The sequence below is a fragment of the Odocoileus virginianus genome, chromosome 28, assembly GCF_023699985.2.
Source record: "Odocoileus virginianus isolate 20LAN1187 ecotype Illinois chromosome 28, Ovbor_1.2, whole genome shotgun sequence".
Classification (NCBI taxonomy): domain Eukaryota; kingdom Metazoa; phylum Chordata; class Mammalia; order Artiodactyla; family Cervidae; genus Odocoileus; species Odocoileus virginianus.
Window position 1 is genome coordinate 25801646 of NC_069701.1, and position 24109 is coordinate 25825754.

The following is a 24109-nucleotide window of genomic DNA, read 5'->3' on the forward strand; positions in this document are numbered from 1 at the left end:
GCAAGACATCGACTCGGGAAGCGAGATAAACGGGAGAAGAGAAAAAGAGAAAACACACTGTCCTTTGTCACGGGGAACCGTAAAGCCAAGTGGCAGCATGCCAAGCGAGGAAAAAAGCAAAATGCTTTCTCTGGGCTTCTTGCCACCAAAATTCATTTCAGGGAATCCCAGAAAACCACTAAACGTACCTTTCAACTTTATGCAAATTTATCAAATCCACTATTTGCCAGCATCCTAAGAGAAAAAAAGTCAAAGTCTTTTTCTGCTCCGAGTCTGTTTTTGAAAAAGCACAAGCCTCTAAATTCGAAAAAGGGCAATTCTTTCTGAATTCATTACAGAAAGCATTTCACTGCTCATCCGAACTTTAGCATTATAGATATTTTTGAAATCTCCTATCTGCCTCATTTTTCACAGAGAGAGCCCACATTTCTCCACAGAAATTGGTGAGCATTGCCTCGCATTTTATATGGAGAGGGTGCATTTTATAGGCGAACATTCCTGCTTCAGGATCTGCCAGGGAGCTTCCACGCGGAACAGGAGAAGGCTGGGCCCTCTCTGCAACCGCAGGGAAATCGAGTCACGCTCATCCTCACCCTGGGGAGGGTGCGGGTGGGGGGCAGCACAGGTAGACAGAGACCTGAGGATGCTTAGTGGGGAGGCCTGTCGGGATCAGCTCCGACGGGAGAGAGGGAGGTGGGACTGGACAGAGGGGCGTCTGGCCGCGGGGGTGGCACCTTGGAGATCTCAGTGGATCCTAACAGGAAGCGGTGACGCTGGGCGGGGGCCCTTCAGGCTGTCCCAGCCCAGGAGGGCAGGCTGGCTTCTCTGCCCTGCGGGAGCCGGTCACTGCGGGAGAGCTTCCTCCCTTTGGCCGCAGGTAATCCCCAGAGGGGGCTCAGCAGAGCACTGGCCACCCCACAGCCTCGCAGTTGGGGGAAGAAGTTCCTCCGTCCTGAAAGGGAGACTCGGGGTGGCCCTCACAGCACCCACTGCAGGGGGTGCGCCTAGGAGGGGGCATGGCCTCTTCTCCCAGACGGCCACCCTTTTCTCATCACTATTGAGGGAGGGGGACTGGGGCTGGTTTTGGGCCCGGCGCGCTCTGTATCAGAATTCTGTCCTTTCCGAGGAGAGCTGGTTGGTTTGGCCAGAAGATGTTGACTCTATTCTGTGCTCTGGGTTAGATTCTCCAGGGCAGGGAAGGACACCCCACTTGCCTCTAGTCACCCCTACAGCTGCATTTGCTGGGGTCGATGGGCTGGGTTTGGGGCTGCCAACCCCTGTCTCTCCAGCTCCAGGGAAGTGGTATGGGGGTGATGAGTGGGCACCGTCTTTGCTCTCAGACAGACCTGGGAGCCTCCTCACTGGGTGACCTTCAGCAAGTTTGTAAATTTTTGCATCTGTAACATGGAGCTACTACGGGCTTCTCCTGGTGTGGGATTGAGCTAGGGGACATGTGAACAGTGCGGGGTGCAGGAGGTCCTGGGCAGCGGGGGCTGCGAGCTGGGGGCGCTGAGGTGGAGGCCAGCCGCCTTCTCTCCCCACGTGCCGGGTGCTCCCTGGGGTGGAGGCAGGGTGTCCACAAGGCCCAGGTCAGGTACATGACTTGCAAACATTTTCTCCCATTGCCTCTTTGTTTGGTTGATGGTTTCCTCTGCTGTGCAGAAGGCTTTTACTTGCATGTGATCCCACGTATTTATTTTTGTTTTTGCTGCTTATGCTTCTGGTGTCACATCCAGAAAATTGCTGCCAAGAGCAGTGTTAAGGAGCTTCCCCCCTATGTTTTCTTTGGAGTTTTAGGGTCTCAAAGTCTTATGTTTAAGTCTTTAATTCATTTCAAGTTCATTTGTGTGAGTGGTGTAAATGGGGGTCCAATTTCATTGTTCTGCCTGATTATCTGGTTTTCCCAACACCATTTATTCAAGAGACTGTCCTTTCCACATTGAATATTCTTGACTTCCTTGTCAAATGTTAGGTGATTGTATATGTATGAGCTTATTCCTGGGCTGTCTATGCTGTCCCATTTGTCCATGTGTCTGTTTTTATGCCAGTACCACGCTGTTTTGGTTACTATAGCCTTTTTTACTTTTTTTTTTTTTTCTATAGCTTTGTACTACGGTTTGAAATCAGAAAGAGTGATACCTCCAGGTTTTGTCTTCTTTCTCAGGCTTGCTTTGGCTATTTGGAATCTTTTGTGGCTCCATACAAATTTTAGGATTTCCTTCTTTCTCAAGGCTGAGTAGTGTTCCATTGTAATGTATACACCACATCTTCTTTACCCATTCATCTGCTGACGGATGCTTGGATTACTTCTACTTTTTGGCTACTGTGAATAATTCTTCAGTGAGCATGGGAGTACAAATATTTCTACAAGATCTTATTTATTTGGCTGCTCTGGGTCTTCGTTGCTGTGCTCAAGCTTTCTCTGGGGTGCTCAAGCTTTGCTCTTCATTGCACTGTGCAGGCTTCTCATTGCAGTGGCTTCTCTTGTCATGGAGCACAGGCTCCAGGCCCACGGGCTTCAGTAGTGGCAGTGGGATCAGTAGTTGTGGCACAGGGACTTAGCTGCTTCATGGCATGTGGAATCTTCCTGGACCAGGGATCGAACCTATGTCCCCTGCATTGGCAGGCAGATTCTTATCCACTGTACCACCAAGGACGTCTCTACAAGATCTTGATTTCAGTTTCTTTGGATGTATCTCAGAAGTGGAATTGTTGGGTCACATGGTCGTTCTGTTTTTAGTTTTTTAAGATCCTCCATACTGTCTTCTGTAGGGGCTGCACCAATTTACATTCCTGCTAAGAGTATATAAAGATTCCTTTTTCTCCACATCCTCGACAAAACTTGCATAGATATCACAAAACTTGATAGATATCACCTTTTTTGATGACAGCAATTCTAACAGGTGGGGAGTAACATATCATTGTGGCTTTGATTTGCAATTTCCTGATGATAACTGATATTGAGCAACTTTTCATGGGCCTGTTGGTCATCTGTACGTCTTCTTTGGAAAATTGTATTCAGTTCCTCTGCCTGTTTTAATTTTGAGTGTTTGTTTTTTTTGCTTTTGAATTGTATTAGTTCTCTATATGTATTATATAGAGAGAAAGAAAAACATATATATAATGGAATACTATTCAGCCATGAGAAAGAAGGAAATGTTGTCATTTGTGACAACTTGGATGAAATATTGACAGCACTATGGTAAGTGAAATAAGTTTGACAGAGAAAGACAAGTATTGTATGATATCACATATGTGGGATCTAAAAAAAGCTGAATTCTGAGAAACAGTAGAGTGATTATCAGGGGCTGGGGGGTAGGGAAAATGGAAGAGATGTCAGTCAAAGGGTACAAACTTCCAGCTGTAAGGTTTACAAGATCTGGGGATCTAATGTACAGCATGGTGATTTTAGCTAATTATACTGTATTAATTACAGGCTGAGGGAGGGCCTGCTCTTTCCTTGGAACACCCACTCTTCTTTTCTGACTTGTGGGCACAGGCGTGACCTTCAGGCTTTGCTGAAGTGCCTCCCATGACCCCCGCTACGCTGTGGCTGGGTATCAGAGGCAGGGAACAGTCTCGTCCCTGTGTGACCCGGTTCCTCAGCCAGTGCTGTGGGCGAAGCTGGGTGGGAGCCTCCCCTTGGCTCTTGAGCAGCTCCTGGGTCTCGTGGATGGCTGGACTCAGGGGTCTGGTCGGGGGTGACTTCTGCAGAGCAGCAGGCCTGTCATATTCCTCCTTGTCTCTCCTGCCCCAGCCGAGAGCTTGCACAGAGTCGGTGCTCCAGAGAAGAGCACTGGGTAAATGAGTGAAGGGTAAGATGGGAAGCCAGCAAGAAGGGGAGCTGGGTAGGAAAAACAAAGCCTCCAGATGGGGGTGTTTGGAGAGGTGCAGGTCCGGAAACACTCATCAACACTAAGATGTCTTGAGGACTTGTCTGGCCCTGCTGGCACTCCGTGTGGACTCACAAGCCAGTTTTAGGGCTTGGCCTGTTTGGAAATGACTACGGGGTTGGGAATGAGCAGTTTCATCTCTAGTAGTAGCCACACAGACCAGCCCAAAGTTTTTAGAAAAATGAAGAAAAGGTGCCTTAAAATTTTGAAAGACCATGCATTGTTCATTCATTGCATCAACAAATGTTTAAATGCCTTTACTGTGTTCCATGCACATATGCACACTTCATTGGTGAGAATGACAAGGTCCTTTCAAGGTGCTTATAGTTTAGTGGGGAGTACGTGGGTGTGTGGAATTTTAGAAAAAAATAAAACCACAACCTCCAAGATTCAGTTCTGAAAAGAGAATTTTTACAAGAGGAAGAGTAGCTGGGTTCTACAGCCCTTCTTGTTCCTTAAAGTTTACTTACTTTGGAGGATTCTTTTGTTTGGGCTGTAATATCATTTTCACCCTAAGGCTGCTGTCCATCATGGGTTGATAATATTCTAATCTTAGTTCCCTGGTGGCTCAGATGGTAAAGCGTCTGCCTATAATGTGGGAGACCCAGGTTCAATCCCTGGGTTGGGAAGATCTCCTGTAGAAGGAAATGGCAGCCCACTCCAGTATTCTTGCTTGGAAAATTCCATGGACAGAGGAGCCTAGTTGGCTACAGTCCATGGGGTGGCAAAGAGTCGGACACGACTGAGCGACTTCACTTTACAGGGTTTGGGGGCTTCCCATTTCCTCCGTGGTAAAAAATCTGCCTGCCAATGAAGGAGACATGGTTTTGATCCCTGGGTCGGGAAGATCCCCTGGAGAAGAAAATGGCACCCCACTCCGGTATTCTTGCCTAGAGAATTCCATGGACAGTGGAGCCTGGAGGGCTACAGTCCATGGGGTCCCAAAGCGTTGGACACGACTGAGTGACTAAACAACAAGAAGGACTGGAGTCACCAAATGGGACCCAGGACAGCTGGTGTCCCCTGAACTTCCTGAGACATTGGACAAATATATTTTTTTACCTTCTGTGTTCTCCACTCTCCACCGTCAACCATCCCTCTCTCTGGGACCTGTCAGCTACACCTAGCGATCCCTGGATCCTTAATCATCTCCTTGCTTTCCTCTGTCTCCCTTCTAAGGTATCCCTTTCCGGTTGATTAGCAATTGACTCACTGTTGAGGGTTCTGTGCACGCTCCATAAAGAGAGACAGGACAGCACTGAGTGGCCGGGAGTGCCCTGAGATCAGAATACATGGGTTTCAGCTCTGATCTACATCACTGTCACCGTGTAGGAATCAGCGCTGCATCGTGCGTGTCGCCGGGGAAGAGCCCATCAGCTTCTCAGAGAAGTGGGTGCTCGAGGTGTTCAGGGCTGGTTTGAAGTGAAGTGTATTGGATGTGTCTTGAAGCCACTGTCGGCTTCCGTGATGGGCACTAATGTTCATGGCCAGAGGCATGGATGGTCCAAATTTGGTATATAATTGAAAGTATCATTTGCATTTGACTTTGGAACACACCGTGTGAGTGAGTGAGTGTGTGTGTGTGTGTGTGTGTGTGTGTGTAGGGAGCTAAGTGGTTTTCCTTTTTGACCACGTTTATTCTACTTTTAAAGAATTTTATTTATTTTTAGTTAGATACTTGCTTTTCAATGTTGCAGTAGTCTCTGCTATAGATCAATGCAAATCAGTCCTAATTGCACATATATCCCCTTCCTCTTGGACCTCCTTCCCCCACCTCCCATCAGAGAGCACCTGGCTGGGCTCCCCGCACTACACAGCAGCTTCCCACTAGCTCTCTGCTTCAGACGTGGTGGTGTATACATGTCAATGCCGCTTTCTCAGTTCACCCCACGCTCTCCTTCCCCCGCTGTGTCCACAAGTCCACTCTCTACGTCTGTGTCTATATTCCTTCCCTGAAGATAGGTTCATCAGTACTATTTTTTCTGGATCCCGTCTATATGTGTTAATATACAATATTTGTTTTTCTCTTTCTGACATTTCATTCTGTATAACAGGCTCTAGGTTTAGCCACCTCACTACAACTGATGGCGATGTTTACTTTTGACTCTCATTGGAATTCACTTGCATTCAACAGTTCCTAGCCTTAGGGCAGAGGTGGGCAGGGCTTTCCCTACAGGAAACAGCTAGAGATGTGCAAGGCTTTCCCTGCAGGAAACAGCCCTCAGCTTGGCCTTGGTCACAAAGTGGGTCACTCACAGGTGCTCAGAATTCCTGGAGGCTAGGAGGCTGCCTTTGTGGACAGGTCACTGGGCCGGGGAGGTGGGCTGTGCCCGGAGTTGGACCTGGTGTTGAATCGTGGTCCTGTTACTAGCTCCCATCTCTCTGGGCGCCCTGAAGTCCAAATGTGTGTGCGTGTGTTTGTTTTTTCAGAAAGGGTGATTTCAGAATCCAGACTAATTTTTTTTTTCTGTTTGTTCAAAAAATTTTTTTTAAAAATTAAAAAAAAAATTCGAGTACAATTGTTTAAGAATGTTGTGTTAGTTTCTGCTGCATAGCAAAGTGAATCAGCTATCCATACAGTCTTTTACTTTCTTACTTGCCTTCAATGAGCCCTATGGCGCCCCTACTTGCTTATCGTATATGAGAATAACTGTGACAGACATCCCGTCACAGGTCATTGGTACACAGAGGATGTTCAGTGTGGAGTCTCCACCTGTGCTGAAGAGGGGCTCAAACGCAATGCGAGGGAGCGAGGTGAGACGTTAGGGAGAACTGACCCAGAGAGGGGAGAGGGGGCAGGCCTTTCTCTAGAGCCTGTTCTCTTTTTTTAAATACTTATATTTAAAAACAAACTACAATAAAGAATCTGCCTGAAATGCAGGATACCCTGGCTCAATCCCTGGGTTGGGAAGACCCCCTGGAGAAGGGAATGGCCACCCACTCCAGTATTTGTTCCTAGAGAATCCCATGGACAGAGGAGCCTGGCCAGCTATAGTCCACAGGGTCGCAAAGAGTCAGATATGACAGAGCGACTAACACATAGCTGATTCAAAATGCTGTGATGATTTCAGGTGTAAATTTTTAATTTATATTGGAGCATAGTTGATTAACAATGTTGTGTTAGTTTCAGGTGTATAGCAAAGTGAATCAGTTGTACATATACGTATGTCCACGTTTGTTTTTTTTTTAAAGATTCTTTCCCCATATAGGCCATGAGAAGGACTGAGAAGGGTCTCTGTGCCACACAGTAGGTCCCTGTTGGTTATCCAAGCTAAATACAGCAGTGTGTACATGTCCATCCCAAACTCCCAGTCTATATCCTTCCACCCCACCTTTCGCCCTTGGTAACTGTAAATTTGTTCTCTAAGGCTGTGAGTCTCTTTCTGTTTTGTAGATAAGTTCATTTATATCATTTTTTTTTTATTCCACATGTAATCAGTATCATATGATATTTATCTTCCTCTGTCTGACTTACTTCCCTTAGAATGATAATCTCCGGGTCCAATCATGTTGCTGCAAACGGCATTATTGTATTCTTTTTCACGGCCAGAGCTGGCCTTTTTTTCCCCGCCTGTTAGGGATGAGCTGCATGTGGAGGGCCACATGGTCCTGAGGCAGGGGGTGGGCCGGATGGCTTCCCAAAGCCCCTCTGGGCTTGTGTCCAGTCCAGGCTTGCTCATTACCTTGCCTGAAGTTTCTTCTTCCTGGCTCCCAATTAGCTCTGTCCATCTAGTTCTCTGAGAGGAGCTTCCTTTTGAGGAGGAAGAAGGCAGACGAGCAGAGGCCAGGGCTCCGGGAGGGGCGGGGAGGCAGGAACAGCCGCCAGGCAGTTTGTAAGGCTTCCCTTCAAACTCTGGCCTGAAAGAGCCTTTTCTCACAAGTGGCGTGTGCCTGCACAGGTGCTCAGGGCGAGGTATCAAGGTGCTGAGGGGGATGTGAGGCGAGCCACGCATGGTCGACGCCGGGCCCTTACTGCTCTGAGTCCCCAGCAACCCCCTCCATGCTCAGGAAAGGGGTGTTCAGGTGGCTGACTTGGAGCCCCGGCTGGGAGCCAGTGGCTGCAGAATGAAACAGGCCCTCTAGGCTGGTTTTCCAGAAAAGATGGACCAGGGAGGGAGGGCAGAGGGATGAAGTCAGACATGAAGCAGAACTTTCTGACGCTGCACTAAGTGAACGGAGGCTGTGGAATGGCCTTGGGTGCCCTCGCTGCCCAGCACGGGGGCGGTCATTCACATGGTTTACCTTGAACCTCATCATGACCCAGTGAGGTGAGCAGGGCAGGGGAGGGCCAGCCTCAACAGCCCTCCGGGACACAGAAGCAAAGAGCCGGGCAGGCATCAGAGAGTTGCCTGACGTCACATAGCCAGAATCTGAGCTGGAACGTGAACTTCAGGCCCAAAGCAGTGGCCCCACCTGAACCTTACACTCACCATCTGCAGTCAGCTCCTCCCTCCAAGACTCATGGTGATGGTGATCTCTGGCTGCCCTAGAGCTGGCTCATTCCCAGGCCCACCCTCCCCCAACCCTGCCCAGGCCCGGGGGTCCTGGAACTCTTTTCTGGCTGGGGGCAGGTTGTCCAAAGCTGGGCATAAAATTTACGGGCCTGCCAAAAACCTCAGAAATGGAGAGAAATCATATTTGAATGAAAATTACAAAACAATACCAAAATGAATGCAGAAATATTCACAGTGAACAAACCACCACAATTTTAAATAACGGCAGTCTCTTTATCTAAACTGAAATTAATTAAAAAAGACGTAAGATGGTCACTTGGTCATGAGAAATGATCAAATGTGGCCATTTTTTCAACTGAAATTGAGAGAAGCAGAGGAAAGCAGATTGTTATCATCATTGATGCATTTGCTTCCATCAAAGCCAGGAAAGCGAAATGACAATAAACTCTATTTTTGCTGTAAATAAAATACTTCAGCTTGAAATAATCTTGTGAGTTTAAACACACCTACTTTTAAATGTTTCAATATTTTCTCAAGTACTTCAGTGTTCTGAAAAGAAAATTAACCATCAAAAAATATGTAGAATCATGGAGCTAGGGGCACACATTTTTTCCTCCCACATTCAATGACTGCTTTGATACTTTTTTCAGAAATTAAAGATTTTTAAGTTTTTTAAAAATATCACTTGATTTTATATCATTTTTGTATCATCTTTGATTTTTAAAAAAGGTTGCATTAAAATATCATCTCGATTACTGAGTTGTAGGGTGCCCCTTATATTTTGTGCATCACCCCAAACTTGGTCCTGTTTTGATGCCCTCCAGGGAAGGAAGCTGTCCCTCTCTCCTGTCCTTGGTGGGGGACAAGACACAGGCCAGCCCTTGGGACCCACGTCGGCCGAGAATCGTCCCCGGAAGGTGAGCACTGGGGTGGGAACAGGCTGCCAAGAGAAGATGGATGGGCTGCAAGGCCCTGCAGACAGAGACGAGCATCCATTCTCGAGGCCATCCATCAAGTCCCCGGCATGGTGACACTCGCCCTAATCAGGCCAGGAGGCCCCAGGTTTCAGGGGCGGGGAGGCAGGGGGAAGCCAAGTGGGCAGAAGCTCTGAACTGGTGCCCGGAAGGGGTGAGGTTCAGTCAGGGCTGCCAGGCTGGGCACAAGGGATGCCGCGTGCTTGGCCCGGCCCTGTTTATTCCCCACCGTCCGGGCAGGCTGCAGCCCTGTTGCTCAGACCCTGGCCCGGCTGGGGGCTGGGAGGGAGTGCAGCAGGAGAGGGGAGGAAGTGAACGCAGGTGGAGGTGGACAGCTTCGAGGACACTGTACACCCTTCTCTTTGCCTTCTCAGAGTCCTCCAGGGGTGCCTCCGACTGCAGAAAAGACCTGATCCTGCTGCGTGATGTCAAGGCCCTTGATCACCTGGCCACCACGTCTCCTGTCCTCCGACACACCCAAGGCCCTGCATGTGAGCCCCACCCCTGCTGTCCACCTCCAGGGCCCCCCACCCTCTCTGGCTGACCCCACGATGGTTCCTCCTCCAGATCCAAGTTCTGCTTACTCCCCGAAGCCTCCCCTGACTGTCCACAGGCCTCACTGTCCCACCGATTCTTTTTTTACTGGACACTCAGCAGTATGTGGGATCAGAGATTGAACCTACACTCCCTGCAGTGGAAGCTGCTGCTAAGTTGCTTCAGTTATGTCCGACTCTGTGCGACCCCATAGACGGCAGCCCACCAGGCTCCCCCGTCCCTCGGATTCTCCAGGCAAAAACACTGGAGTGGGTTAGCAAAGAGTCCTAACCGATGGACTGCCAGGGGAGTCCCTGTCACCTCCCCCAGCAGGTTCTGAATTTCCTGAGGGCCTGGATGATGGCTTACCCCCGGGGCTTCCTTCTCAGAGCCTCACACGTCCTGGGGGTGATACCTCGGGATGAGGAGACCCCATGGACGCTCTCAGATCCATGGTTCTCAAGTTGTGTGGAACGTGGGAGGCAGGGGTGGCCGCTGAGGGAGGGGCCCCGTTGGTGTTCCAGTCAGGCCCGTGGAGCAAGAGGGGAGCTCAGAGGTCTGGTTGCTCTGTGAGCCTGTGTGTGGGGGGCCTGTCCCACCCCTTCTCACCACTCTTCTCACAGAAAACATCACCCCACCTTGCCTGAGGCCCAGGACGCTGGTTTCTACTCCCGAGGTCTCAGCAAATGGCAATTGAAGCCACCAGCGGCTCGAGGCAGACAGCTTCCTGTGCCCTTGACTTTGCTCTGTCTCACCCCCAGTGGCTCTAGGTCCACATCTGAAATGCACACAGACCTCATCACGTCTCACACCTGCACTACAGCGGCTTCCGGACTGGTTTTCTGCATTCATTCCTGCTCCCCTTGTCTCTCCTCCCCCTTCCCCCACCCGTTTCCCCTGATTTCTTCTCAAAATAGCAGCCAGGACGACCCTTTCCACATTACGTCTCCCCTCGAAGTTTCTGGTGGCTTCTTTTTCTTTCCTTTTATCAGAAATGTTGGCAGCGCCCTGGGGCACATGGGACCTTGGTTTCCCGACCAGGGATCGAACCTGCAGCACCCGCTGCATTGGAAGGTGGAGTCTTAACCGCTGGACCACAGGGAAGTCCTGAGTGGCTTCTTAAGCAGAGTAAAATCTGAGATGGTTACTGTGATCTACAAGAGCCCACAAGGTCATGCTCCCTCTGACCCCACCTTCATCACTCTCTCCTTTATTGACACCGCATCAGCCAGGCAGGCCTGTTTGCTGTTCCCGGAACTCTCCTGCCTCGGGGCCTTTGCTGTGCCCGCCTCTGCCCCACCTCGGCCTGGAATGCTCTTTTCTCCAGATGTTTGCTCTGCCACCTTCCTCTCTTTCTCCCGGTCTTTGGTGACGTGTTACTTCCTAAAAGAGGCCCTCCAGGGTTATCTGTACGAAGTCCCACCTGTGCTCGACCTTTCTCTTCCTCCTCACCCTGCTTCGGTTTGCTTTATGACACTCAGAATGTTATAGTATTTGTCTGCGTGTCTCCTTCAGTTCAGTCACTCAGTCATGTCTGACTCTTTGCAACCCCATGGACTGCACTACGCCAGGCTTCCCTGTCCATCACCAACTCCCAGAGCTTACTCAAACTCATGTCCATCGAGTCGGTGATGCCATCCATCCATCTCATCCTCTGTCGTCCCCTTCTCCTCTCGCCTTCAATCTTTCCCAGCATCAGGTTCTTTTCCAATGAGTCAGTTCTTTGCATTGGGTGTCCAAAGTATTAGAGTTTCAGCTTCAGCATCAGTCCTTCCAATGAACATTCAGGACTGATTTCCTTTAGGATAGACTGGTTGAATCTCCTTGCTGTCCAACAGACTCTCAAGAGTCTTCTCCAACACCACAGTTCAAAAGCATAAAATTCTTTGATGTATCTCCTTACACTGGTGGAAATTCCACGAGAACGGTGACTTTTTCTGTCTTGCTCACTGTCATACCTTCAGTGCCCAGAAAAGCAATGATGCACAGTAGGTGCTTAATCTGAACAGCACAGGGCCTACTAGCTGCATGATGAGTACAAAGTTCTCCCACCTGCACAGGGGTGGACGGATTTGCATCCAGCTCTCCCGCCCTGCTGGAAGGCCCTCTCTGCACCCACAGCCCCTGCTTTGCGTTAGGTTGGCACTTAATACTTTTCCAATGGCTTTCAATGCGGGATCTTACTTCCTCTTCTTGCCCATCCCTGGAGGCTCAGGTGGTAAACTGGGATGCCCGAGGTCACCTATGAGTGAGGGGTAGGGCTTGGATCAGGGTCAGGCCCCCTGGGGCTCAGCCCCGTCATCCTAACCCTCTGGTCTGAATCAGGAGTGCTCTCCAGGGTCCACCTCCAGGCCAGCCCCCGGGAGGCTGCTGGGCGAAGCCTCAGCCTCTCCAGTCCGGGCACGGTTCCCGGTGTGAGTCACAGGTCTGTCACTGCTCCTGCCTGCTTTATGACGAAGGATGATTATACTAAGGGACATTAATCACAAGAAATAAAGGCTCACACTTGGGACGTCTCCAGCCTGGCTTTGCTAAAGAACTCCGGGCGCTTCCACTTATGACACGTAGCCTCTTTGAACAGTGGGGACGGACGGGAAGACTTGTTCTTCACAGACGAAGCCAGGGGAGAGGCCGGGGCAGTGGTGTGCTGTCAACCCAGCTCTCCAAACATGACACAACACACCCAGAGAACGCTGATTCTGGTGTTTGGCCATTTCTGTGGTGTAAGTTCTCCCATTATAGCCAGTTACGAGCTGCCAACGTGCTGTCCCTGAATGCAGAGCTGGGAAAAAGGGGTGCCAGCCCCTCTCTCGGGAAGCACACAGCGCATCAGGTGACAGACCTGGGCTTCTCTTCAGACCTTCCTTCACAGTCTACAAAACACGTCGACATCCTGCACTCATCTGATTTTCAAACAATCTTTTATTATTTATTGGGCTGTGTTGTAGGGCATTTTGAATCTTAGTTTCTCCATCAGGGGTCAAACTTGTGCCCCCTGCATTGGGAGCATGGAGTTTTATTTTTTTAACAACTGAACCACCAGAAAAGTCCCCATAACAACCTTTAGAGAGGCGGCTATTATTATGCCCATTTATCAGATGAGAGGTGGCACTGGTGGTAAAGAACCTGCCTGCCAATGCAGGAGACGTAAGAGACGCAAGTTCGATCTCTGGGTTGGAAAGATCCCCTGGCGGAGGGCATGGCAACCCACTCCAGTATTCTGCCTGGAGAATCCCATGGACAGAGGAGCCTGGTGGGCTATAGTCCATGGGGTTGCAAACAGTCAGATACGACTGAAGTGACTATGCATGCATATCAGATGAGAAAATGAGCTCAAAAGTGAAATGACTTCTTCAAGATGGATGCGGAGGGCTGTGTGCACCTTCTGGGAATGCTGGTCAAACTGGAGGAGGGAACCAGGCTGGAAAGTAGTGTTGAGCACCTGGCTTGTTTAGCCCTCTGGCCACTCCTCACTCAGTCCGAGGACCTTGGGCCCTGGAACGCACTGGATGGTCTCAGCGGAAGATAAATTCGCTGAGCTAGTGGTGACCTGGGAGGTCACTCATCTGTTGTGTGAACTTCATTGAGAGCTGCCGTCTTCTGGGCCTGGGCTCAGGGCTGGGTGCAGAAAGCAGGGAGACCTGGTCCCTGACCACAGGGACCGTGCAGTCTGGGTGGGGAGAGACCCGCACGACGTAGGACTGTGTGGTGAGGGCCATCACCGGGAGTGCAGGAAGCAGGGGAACCTAGAAGGGACCCTGAAACAGAGGCCAGGGAAGGAAGGCTGGAGCCTGGAGGGGCCTGGTGGCAGATGGGGGCACAGAGGAGCGAGGAGAGGCGTCTTCCATGCCGAGGAAGAGAGCAAATCGGGTGGCAAATGCTTGAGAGGATGAGTCAGCGAGGTGGGGTAGGGTCGGGGGAGCCCGGGGTGGGGGTAGTTGAGGCTGGAGGAAGGTGGGTTTTAAGCTGGACGCTACTGGCCCCCCAGTGCCTTTCGAGTCCTGCCATTCCATGGCTGCAGGCCCCCAGCCCACTTAGACTCTGAATTCACTATGAGAACCTGGAGCCTGGTCAGCCAGTCAAAGCCGCATTTGGATTCAGGATCCTGGGAAAGTGACCTCCCATTTGTTGATCTTAAGTCCCAGCTCCCCACAAAGCCTGGAGGCAGGAAAGGAATCTGCTGCAGGCACCCCCCGACCCCTAGAGTACCCCCCTGCAGAAGGCGGCCCCGTGTGTGGTTGGCAGGTGCCCACATGTGGATTCCGGCCATAGCATGCCATGGCTGGTGGGAGCTCATGGTGCGGGCTGTGTGTCAGGGAGAGAGGCAGGGCAGGACTCCCCTTGCAGACGGCTGACCAAGGGGAGGTGGGCAAGGTGGGCAAGGCCCCACCCTGCTTGGGTGTCCTTGGGGCCACAGGGCACTTCTGGTACATCTACCTCTGGAGGCGGGACATGTGCTTCGGAGCCTGAAAGTATTAGTCGTTCAGTTGTGTCCAACTCTCTGCAACCCCATGGACTGTAACCTGCCAAGCTCTTTGTCCGTGGAATTTTCCAGGACAGAATACTGGAGTGGGTTGCCATTCCCTTCTCCAGGGGATCTTCCCGACCCAGGGATCGAACCCGAGTCTCCTGCATTGCAGGCAGATTCTTTACTAGGAAGCCCTAGCAGCCATGTAAGAAGTTCAGTGCCTTGAGGGCGCTGCATTGGAGAGACCACATGGAGAGGCACATAGAGATGGAGGGAGAGGTTGAGGAGCTGGTACCCAAGCCCCCACCCCCCTGCCACTTGCCGTTCACAGCTTCCCAGCCTAGTTACCAGACACACGAGTAAAGCAGACTTTGACATGACCCAGCCTCTCCGGGGGTCTGATGGCCATGACACACCCTGAGCCAGAACCGTCTGGCAGAGCTGGGTTTAGCTTCTTGACCTGCAGAAACTATGAGAGTTGATAACCGATCACTGCTGTTTTAAGCCCCTGGGTTTGGGGATGAGTTGTTATGCAGCAACAGAGAACCGGCAGGGATTTTGCAACGGTATCTGTGCTCAAAACATTGTGAGGCGCCATGCTGTTCATCACGTGCCTCCCCATACACAGTCACCTTTCTCTCTATGATAACTCCAAACACCGGCAAGGCAGGTATTCTTAATCCTCATTTTATAGATGAGAAACCGAGGGTCAGAGAGGCCGAGTGATGTGGACAAGGGCAGGCTGCACTAGGGCTCAGGAGTCTGACATTAAGTCCATGTTGCTCTGCCACTCAGCCCGTTCCAGCTCACTGCTCACCACGTGGGAACCCGAGTCTTTGGCCAAGTTCAGAGTGAGAGGTGGGTGTGACGGAGGCAACAGGAAGAAAGACCTCTGGAGAGGAGGTGAAAGGGGGGTGGTCCTGGAAATGGAAACTAAACTAGTGGGGATATCGAGGGACCAAGGTCTAGCTCTGGACTCCTATCTCCTCCAGGTCAGCACCAAACAGGAACCCTTAGGAAAGGTGTGTGAGTTCTTGGGGTGGCAGGCATGGGGAAGCGGGGCTCAGCCAAGAGACGGATAGAGGTCCTAAGTCCAGGAAGCTGTCTGAGTCCCTGGGAACTGGGGCAGCCCCTTCCCCAGGGCCATAATCATCCAGAACTCCTTCTTGGGGGCCCGAGAGGGCAGAAGGCTCCTGCTGGAGAGAAACCAAGGGTGGAGGGAGCAGGGGACCCACTCTTGGAGCTGGGGTGATGGTGGAGGACGGGCAGTCCTGGATTCCCTGAGAATCTTTGCAGGGAGCAGGTCAAATGCTCAGCCTCAGCAGCTGCATAAATTAGCAAATCTTACCTGGGCGTGTGTGTGTGGGCGTGACCTTTGCAGGTGTCTGAGTCTAGGGCCCGTTTGACTGTGTGTGTGTGTTTGCGTTCATGTGTCCCTCTCTCACCAAACAACAAGAAGGGCTGTTTTCTGGGGACCTGGCGTCTCTGCTGTCCCTTGCCAGCATAGAGCAGGTGGAGGGTGGACCTGCTTGGTAACCTGGGTGATTTAAACAAGTCCTTCAGGTCTCCCCAGGGCACCAGCCCACAGCCACCAGATTGATTGTGTAATGGCCACACTGCACTCTTCCAGGGCTGTTAGAGCCTCCCTCTGCTCAGGCAGACTGGAAGATTCTTCATGTGAAGATGCTCAAGCCCAGACAGGCAAGTTCACTTCCTCAAGGATGCCCAGCTGCTCCCAGGTTTCCTTTCTTTACGGTGAACCACTTTGGGAAGTTGTCACTTTATTCAGCAGGTGAAGGGGTGAGGATGCCCAGGGATGGTTGTTCCCATCTCAGCTGGCATCTCTTCTCCATGCCAACCTGCTGCTCTGGGGAAGGGAGAGGCCTCCCTATGGGTCCTGGGTGGGAGTTAAGTGTGGTTCCTCCTTCAGCACTTTCTCTGAGCCAAGCTTGGGACTGAGCTCAGAGATTCCCAGAAAACTAAGCCATGGTGTTTGGCACCTTCGCCCCCATCCCCTCACTCCCCACCCCCAAGTCCTGCACATAATTGGGGCAGGTGTCTGGTTCAGAGCCAAGTACTGTCCCCATTTCACAGATGAGGAGGCTGAGGCTCAGAGAGCTCAGGTGATTTTCCCACATTCACACTGCAGTGAGTCCTTTGATCATGTCCACTGTGTCACTCTAGGCAGAGACGGGGTGGTCACTGAACCCCAAAAACCTGAGGTGGAGAAGCGTAGGGGAATTTCAGCTTCTTCCCCTAAATGATGTCATCAACTGACACACACAAAAAGAGGTGGTTGAGGGGAAAAACTGCATTTCTGCACTCCGCGTTTCCCCCCTCATTAATTTTTAATCTAATTTGATTACTGATTCCTCGGTAAACAGCAGCCTCCCTCTAACAAGCCAGGCTCTTCCCGCCCCCCACACCCATCCCCGCCCGACCCTGCAATTGTGTTGCTAATCAGCCAGCGTATCAGGAAAGACTTGCTGCTAATTGTCGCGGGGCCCTGTCCTATCCTGGGTGCCAGGTAACGGATGGAGGCGAGGGGTAATTATAATCAGACCTAATTGGTAATTATAACAGATCCTGGCTAGAAATTGTCTTCAGTTAGATATTCCCAGAGAGGTGTTAATAGTCTCCGGGGCGTCTGAGAGCCACAGACACAGGGGAGGGTGCTTGTGAAGAGGGGGTGGCCTCACACGGTGGGTGTTCATCCTCCGATCCTCCACCGAGGACAGAGACTCCAGGGACTCACGGCTCAGGGGCCAGGAGGCGGGGACAGAACCGGACTGGCCCCTGGGGCAACCTGGCACCGGCGGGCGGTACTATGCTCCCATACACCCGAGGTTGAGGTCTCTCACCCCACAGGGCTGCTCGCAGTGGGTGTGCAGGTGATGCCAGCGACTAAGGGGCTCAGGACCCCTAAGCATGGAAACTTCTGGATCATTAAAGAAGCCAGGCACCACGGGATGTTTGCTGGTAAAATCACTGCTGAATTGAGGCATGCATGAGAGTTCCCTGGCTAACAGAAGTTGAGGCGAGTGACTCTCACCGCCACCTGGGTACCCTCTCTCTGGGCACTTACTTGCTTTTTGTCTCTAGCAAGGGCTTTGGGAAGTCTATGTTGTCCTACCTTTTGTTAACCAGGATCCAACTAGCCAGCACTTTTCTAGCTGTCAGACCTGTGCCCCAAACACCACATGGTTCTCTTCTTTGGGGCCCTCATATGTGGCGATCAAAGTCTGCAAGCACCTACGATGGCTCCCCACTGCTCACACCCAAGTTCAAACTCCTTGCACGGCGCTCGGCCTTTCCCGACGAACCCCACCAGCCATGCTCCTTTTTATCCCCTATAACCATCCCTAGGTCGACCCCTCAGTCAGGGCACGCTGTTCTTTCATCCCTCTGTGCCTTTGTTCTGGTTCTTATGGTCACTTTTTAAAAAACAGCATCACTCTTTATAGTTTCCCAGTTGTTCTTAAGTTTGCATGTCTTTAATTTTATTTATCTATTTATTTTTGGCTGTGCCGCTTGGCTTGAGGGATCTTAATTCCCCAACCAGGGGTGGAACCTGTGCCCTGGGCAGTGAAAGCAGGGTGTCTTACCCATTGGACCACCAGGGAATTCTTTGATTACTTTTATTTTTTAATTTAATGAAGTTAATTTATTTACAGTATTTATTTACCTTGGCCATGCAACCTCGGGGCATTTGGGATCTTAGTTCCCTGACCAGGGATTGAACCCAGGCCCCCTGAAGTGGAAGTGCAGAGTCTTAATCACTGGACTGCCAGAGAGGTCCCCTGATTATTATTTTTTATTATTTATTTATTTGGCTGCTCTGGGTCCTTACTGCTGCTCGTGGGTTTTTCTCAATCTGTGGCGAGTGGAGGCTGTTTTCTAGTTGCGGTGCTCGGATTTCTCATTGCAGTGTCTTCTCTTGCTGTGGAGCACGGGTTCAAGGCTACACAGGCTTCAGTAGTTCCTGGGCTCTAGAGCACAGGCTCAGTAGTTGTGGCGTAGGGGCTTAGCTGCTCCATGGCACAAGGAATTTTCCCGAAATAAGGATTGAACTCGTGTCTCCTGCCTTGGCAGGTGGATTTTTTTTTTTCTTTCTTTCTTGTTTTTTTTTTTTTTACCACTGAGCCACCTGGGAAGCCCTGATGATTTTTAAATAATCTACCAAATAATTTAAATAAGTAGTCTACTAAAATTCTACTGTTTCTACCAAGGGAGAACTCAATAGTCATTTCCCTCGTGAAGTCCTCCTAGATTTTCTTGGTGGAGATGAACACTTTCTCTGTATCTTGTTTATACTTTTAAATACTTCTTTCATTCTGTCTTACATGATTGTAAAAAGTTTCTATGTTTTCTCTTTCCCATGACCATAAACTCCTTGAGGGCACAGATAATGTTTTATATCCCCACTCTGCATCTACATGATGCTTTAACACATAGTTGGCATCTAGTGAAGATTTGGTGAGTCAAGGAGTGAGTGAATTGATGAGAAGCCTCCACTTCCAGGCTGCATCATGACATCAGTGCAAACGCTTGCGGGATGCTGACCTCCACACCTCCAGGTCTAAACCTTTGAGTCTGTGTCTAATATTGGATGCTGTTGTGTTTATGGAATTAGGATTAGGTGGAATTTGGCCAGGAAAGCCTGAATTCTGTTTAAGCCAGCCTCCCTAAAGTCCCATGTGGCTACTGAGCACTTGACATGGGCTAAGTGCCACTGAGGAACTGTATTTTTAGTTTTATTCGATTTTAATTAATTTGAAATTAAAATTAAACAGCCACTTGTGGCGGGTGGCTGCCATATTGGACAGCAGGCTCTAGAGGCTCCACTGGGAGTCCTCAGAGACCCATTGCCCAGGGCAGCACGAAGGGCCTGGAACCAAAGCCCATTTTGTGTCAAATGAGGCTGCTCACAAGCTATTCCAGTGACTCACATTCATCCGATTGAAAATGGGATCTATTTTTAATGCATTGTTATTTTTTCAGTTCTGAAGTGGGTATGACGTTAACGATAACTCTCCATTAGCTGGAATGCAAATTTAGCTGGGGAAGAGCCTCTCCTTGGCCATGTTGGGGAACATGAATTATTTAGTTCACTGCCCGTGGAGCAGATCCCACTCCAGCCTGTCCTGGGACCCATTTCTGCACCATACCCTACAGGGGGCATTTCCAGACCAGGCAGTGAGTGGCAGACAGAGTTCAGCTCTGGGCTCTTTGCAAGAGATCCGCTGTTAGCAGGGAAGGAACATGCTGCCCACTCTTCTGGGCCAAATTGATTAAATTGTCCAAACTCTCCTCATGCTTGAAACCTCACCTAAAACCCATTCAAGCCTGCCCTTGGTGACTCCTCGGGAACGACTGGATGCCACTGGCGTTCTGTCTTCCTTCGTCTCCTTTCTGTTTCTCTTTTAGCTGCTGATCCTCACTATGAGTTCCCTGAAGGCAGGTCTAGGGTTGGCGGGATTAGGGCAGCAGACTCAATCTAGTAACAGGAATGCACTGAGTGGCCCAGGTGAATGGAGGCTGGAAGGGAGCAGCCGTCGCACGATTATTGCCAAGCAAGAGCACGGACTTAATGTTGCCAGGTCCTTGCAGGAGATCTGCAGAAGATTTCCCTGGTGGTCCTGTGGTTAAGACTCTTTGCTTCCACTGCAGGGGACTTTGAGTTCGATCCTTGATGGGGGAACTGAGATTGCACATGCTGTAGGTGTGGCCAAAAAAAAAAAAAAAGAACCAGAAATCTGAATTTTTAATACATAACCCTCCAGAATCTAAAATGTTGGCCATGAATTAAAAAATCTCTAAAGATACTTTAGGATCCTGATGCTGGGAAAGATTGAAAGCAAGAGGAGCAGGGGGCGACGGAGGATGAGATGGTTAGAAAGCATCACGGACTCAACAGACATGAATTTGAGCAAACCCCGGGAGATGGTGGAGGACAGAGAAGCCTGGTGTGCTGCAGCTCATGGGGTTGGAAAGAGTCAGACACGGCTTAGCGACTGAACAGCATCAGCAACAAAGATACTTTAGGAGTAGACTGGACATGGCTGTGCACCCGATCTGACCTGCCGGTGGCCAGTGGCCACTCCTGAATCTGGACTCTGTGAGTCATAGAGTCTCTGCCCACTCTGACATCTCTTATTCTTGTGCAGACCCCACACCACCTCTCACAGCGGAGGCGTTTGTCACATCTTGTTGGAAAGTTCCAGACTCCTGTGTGCGATGCCCAGGGGCCTGTCCTGGGAGTGCTGCCCACAGTCCCTCAGCCACTCCCCCAGGGAAGATAAGATGTGGCGGCTCCTCTGTCCAGCAGCCGAAAGAGTCCACCCGCTCTGGGCGGGCACTCCTCGGAGGGGAAGTGATTTAGTTACACGCTGGTCCAAGGGAGTGCTCAGATCCTCCCTCCAGAGAATCACTTCCTGCTATGGAGTTTTAAGACCAGCGGCTGGAGAATCCCTCTCCCCCACCTGTTTTTCTTTTCTTTTTGGTGCCAGTGTCTCTAGTCAATAAATAAGTGGGAAATAAAGGATTTGCAAGAAAATAGAATGCAGTCAAAAGGTAAACTGTGAGCTTAATAGCCCCTGGGAGATTGCCACAGACTTCGAAATGATTCCTGGTTTGATGCACTCTTCTGTTAAGTCCGGCTTTCTGAGCTCTGATTTGCATCTTTGATTTACCATCTTCCCTGATGGTTCAGATGGTAAAGAATTTGTCTGCAATGCAGGAGATGTGGGTTCGATCCCTGGGTCAGGAAGATCCCTTGGAGAAGGGAAAGGCAACCCACTCCAGTATTCTTGCCTGGAGAATCCCACGGACAGAGGAGCCTGGTGGACTACAGTCCAGGGGCTCCCAAAGAGTTGGGCAAGACCGAGCAACTAACAGGTTCACTCTTTACATTCTTGCGTCCCGGAAAGGTAATCTTTAAAACTGATTTCCCTTGGCTGCATCTTACTGGTGTAGAAACTGAACAGACTGTTGCATTACACTAATAATATCAACATTTCACCTACCTTCGCTTTAATTATTTTTCTGTCTTGCCAATGGAACTCGTTTTAATAAGATTTATAGGTGGTGGGGAGGTGGGGTGAGTGGGTGTGCAGCTCAGGTAATGGGAAGCTGATTTTCCCTCACTGGGTGTCATGGGTAAAAAAACATAAACTAAAAGTGTCATAGCACTTAAGTAATAATAATGTCAACATTTCACCTGTCTCCCCTTAATTATTTTTCTCTCTCACTCTTGCCACCTGAACCTGTTCAGATAAGATTCGTGCACAGATTAAAAACCAAGGGCCTTACTCTTTTAGACAGATACGGTGTTGCTTTCCTGTGATTCTGCATGGAGGGAGAGCTGTGAGTAGCAGAAAGGCTTTCTCTTGGATCTTCCCGGGGCGAGGTTGGAACCTGGGGATCCCAGATGCCATGGACAAGGAAGGCAGGTGACTGTGAAGGCAGATGCGGGCAACAGAAGCTGGGCACAGAGGAGGAGTCATTCTGTACACCATACGTGCTCCTAGGCAGGGGTGAGTGGGTCTCATTGGACTGGCAAGGAGGGGTCCTGATGACACATACCACTAGGCAAACGCCCCGAGGTGGTGGCCAAGGCAACTGGGATAGCCCTAGCTTTGCTGTGTGGCCTTGGGGAAGTAACTCAACTTTTCAGAATCATAGTTTCTTAAAAACGAAGATGTTGGTCTAGATTAGCCATTCTTAAAATCTGGGGTGCTAACTGACTTAGTCCTTTGAAAATATGAAATCTCTCCCCAGAAATGCACAACTTAGAATTTCGCATCCAGTTTTATAGGGATGGAAGGCTCTCTACCCAAATCCTTGGCATCACCGTGGGCTCCTGCCATTCTCTTGGACTGCTGTCTACTGGCTCCGCCGCTACCATTCAGGTCTGGGTCCCGTCACTGCTCATCTGTATCCCTGCAAAAGCCCCTCACAGGTCTCCTTCCCTGGTCCTCTTCCAGTCTGGTCTCAACCCAGCAGTCAGGGTGGGGCTTTTCAAATGTAAGTCAGAGAGTGTCACTCCTCTCTTGAGAATCCTTCAAAGGCTCTGCTTTTTCACTTCAAGTGGAAATTTTCCTCCAAGATTCACAGCTAAATCCTTCACCTCTCAAGTCTGTTCAGAAATCAGCTTCTACAGAGAAAATCTGACTAGAAACCACATCAAGTACAGAAATGGAATTAATAACGAAAAATCTTCCCATAAAGAACACCGCAGGTCAAGACAGTGTCACTGGTGAATTCTATCAAATATTGAAAGAAAAAATATTATCAATCCTTCATAAAATCTTCCAGAAAGTAGAGGAGGAACAGTTCCCAACTCATTCTAATAAGACTAGTGCTACTCTGATATAAAGACAGACATATCACAAAATAACTACAGACCATTGTCCATCATATATACCGATAAAGAGTCCTCAAATCAAAATTAGCAAACTGAATGCAGCAACATAAAAATGATTATACACCATGACCAAATGGGATTTTTCCCAGAATTCAAGGTTGGTTTGACATTTGAAGATCAATTAATATAATCCATATTAATAGAATAAAGACAAAAAAAAAACCCCACATGATCAACTCAATAGATGCAGTAAAAGCATTTCACAAAATCTAGTATCATTCATGGTAAAAGCTCTTAACAAAGGAGGAACAGATGGATACTTCCTCAACCTGATATGAAAAAATACAGCTAACATCATCCTTTATGGTGAAAGACTGTAGACTTTCTCCTATGACTGGGAATAAAGTCAAGTCGTCTGCTCTCAGCAGGCTTCCCAAGTGGCACTTGTGGTTAAAGAACTTGACTGCCAGTGCAGGAGACCGAAGAGATTCACGTTGAATCTCTGGGTCAGAAAGATCCCCTGGAGGAGGGCATGGCAACCCACTCCAGTATTCTTGCCTGGAGAATCCCCATGGACAGAGGAGCCTGGTGGGCTACAGTCTACAGGGTCTCAAAGAGTCAGATACAACTGAATTGACAGCACACACACACACACACACACACACACACACATACACACACACACACCCACTGCTCTCATCACTTCTATTCAACTTTGTACTGGAAGTTCTAGCCAGTCCAATAACTAAAAAATGGGCAACAGATTGGAAAAGAAAAATTAAAGCTATCTTCATTTTTAAGCAAAATGATAGTACACAGAGAAAATCTTAAGGAACTCACAAAAATTATTAAAACCTAAAAAATGAGTCTAGCACGGTTACAGGATCTAAGATCTCTATATAAAAATTACCTTTCTATATACTGGCAATGAAAAATATGAAAACAAAACTAAGAAAACAATTCCATTCAGGATAACATCAAAAAGAATAAAATAGTTGGGAATAACTTTACCAAAAAAATATGACATACACTGAAAATCATAAAATGTCATTGGAAAAAATTAGAGAACTAAATAAGTGGAGACATATTCTATTTTCATGGATTGGAAGACTCAGCATAGTTAAGATGACAATTTTCTTCAAATTTGTCTGTAGCTTTGGCACAATTTCTAGAAAAAATTCCAGCAACCATGTTGCAAACATTGACAAGTTGATTCTAAAATTTATATGGAAACACAAAGGATTCAAAATAGCTAATACCATTTTGAAAAAGAACAAAAGCAGAGAACCTATCTTTCCTGACTTCAAACTTTAGTATAAAGTTCTTAGCAAGTAAGACAGTGGAGGCTTGGCATAAGAATAGACATATAGATCAATTTATCATGATTGAGAGTTGAGAAATGAACCCTTACATTTTTGGTC

General features: G+C 49.2%; 1 protein-coding gene and 1 non-coding gene across 4 annotated transcripts in view; one reads left to right on the top strand and one right to left on the bottom strand.

Moving 5' to 3' along the window:
• Positions 1-24109, bottom strand: part of KIRREL3 (kirre like nephrin family adhesion molecule 3) — a 592142-nt gene that overhangs the window by 52138 nt on the left and 515895 nt on the right. The window lies entirely within an intron of this gene.
• TRNAY-AUA (transfer RNA tyrosine (anticodon AUA)) lies at positions 4451-4522 on the top strand. Its single transcript has one exon. It is a non-coding gene; the product is annotated as a tRNA-Tyr (tRNA).